This window comes from Mus caroli, chromosome 6 (assembly GCF_900094665.2).
Source record: "Mus caroli chromosome 6, CAROLI_EIJ_v1.1, whole genome shotgun sequence".
NCBI lineage: Eukaryota > Metazoa > Chordata > Mammalia > Rodentia > Muridae > Mus > Mus caroli.
This window is the reverse complement of record NC_034575.1, coordinates 40739075-40740911: the sequence shown is the minus strand read 5'-3', so window position 1 is coordinate 40740911 and position 1837 is coordinate 40739075. Positions and strand designations below refer to the sequence as shown.

The following is a 1837-nucleotide window of genomic DNA, read 5'->3' as shown; positions in this document are numbered from 1 at the left end:
GACTTCCAACTTGAGATGATAGAAAATTGAACTTGCTTCATATTTGAAAGTTTTTCGTATTTGGGGGATATATTAGCTGTCTCACACAGCTGCCTGAGGAGCTCCACTAAACACTTAGGGACTTTGAGCTCTGCATGAAGGGAGGTCAAACTGAGGCATACGCACTGTCTTCCTTTATTTATTTGTATGTGTTTGTGACTGTGTGCATATGCATATATGTCATAAGAACACATCAGATTCCCTGGAGCTGAAGCTATAAACATTGTGAGTTAACTGAAATGTGGACTGGGAAGTGAACTCAGGTGTTGTGCAGGCACAGGAAGGACTCCTATCTGCTGAGTTGTTTCTCTCAGTGTCTCTTATTTCAAAAATTAATGGCAGTTTTTATGAACTTTTCTTTTAAAAAATATGGAATTAATGAAATTAGTTTTCAGAGTAAGATAACTCATTCTCAAATGTTCTGACACTGGCTGAGGAAGCTGAGTTAGTTCACTAGTTTAGAATCAACTTGTAATCGCTTCTCGGCCTTTTGGCTAAGATCAAGTGTAGAATCAACTTGTAGTTACATGTAGTTTTCATGACAAAGTATATCAAAGGGAAATGTCTTGCGCTCTAATGCAAAGCAAACTTTAGAAGAAGAGGATTTAGGAAGTCATAAGTGATGCTATCATATTTCACAGAAGCATTTTTCCTTTTTTAGTTTGTGTGAATTCACATGCAAAAGAAGGCATGAGAGTAGGAGGAGGACTTGCAGAGAAGAGTATTAGTGGGGCAGGAAGTGGGAAGAGAGAGGGAGTGGGAAGAGAGAGGGATATTGCTGATATCACAAGTATACTAGATAACATAGGCATCCTAAACAGCAGCCATCCATAAGTCCAAGTTTTGTATTTGTATTTATCTTTTTCTTTTATGTCTTTCCTTATCAAACATCAGGAACATGGATGTGTGAAGTCTGGAGCACTTAATGTATGATGAACAGATGGCTTACCTGTCTATGATGGCACACATGTCAATGGTGACATTTGCAAAGCTTCCTGGCTTCCTCTGTGCTACTTCGTATAAATTCACAAGCTGGTCATCTACCTGAATGAGCTGCATGCATCCTTGGAACGATGGCTGAAGGGCAGAGTAGCTGGCATTGTTCATGTGGTTCAGAAATCCTACAAAACAGAAGAAACAAGAAGGTCACAATGGGCATCTGAAGTACTTTATTAAAGGCCTCCCAGGCATTTGACTGGACACAGCCATTTGACTAATAATGGCATTTCTTTGATTTTTGTTGATGTAGTAGAGGAGTGCTTGAGAATATGAGATTATTTTAGGTAAGAATTAGGTTTGAGAGAAGGAGTTAATTGAGAATGGCCCCATAGGTTCATATATTTGAGTGCTTATTTCTGAAGTTGGTGGAACTATTTGAGAAGGATAAGGAAGTGTGGCCTTGTTGGAGTAGGTATGGCCCTGAATGTTCTTCAATCCAGTTTTGTCTACTGGTAAATTTATACTTTACTCATTAGTCTTAAATAATTTACTAATTTATTCTGTCCAATACTACATGATTGGCAAAGATAATCAATACATAAAAATGCCATTAAATAAATTAAAGTGAATATTGAAAAAACAGAAGTTGGTTATTAAATAATTCTTTTAAATGTCCTAATTTGATAGATTATAGTAATAGTTCACAACAATAAAAAGCCATTCTCTCACTTCCTTAGCAAGTATCAATATGTTAATTCTAAGAACCATCATTTAAATTTTCTTTAATGTTTCATCTTACAGGTATACATTAATTTCCACCAATACAGCACACACACACACACACACACACACACACACA

General features: G+C 36.7%; 1 pseudogene; it reads left to right on the top strand.

The window, feature by feature from the left end:
* Positions 1-513: 513 nt before the first annotated feature.
* On the top strand, positions 514-591 carry LOC115031452 (annotated as a pseudogene).
* Positions 592-1837: the final 1246 nt, after the last annotated feature.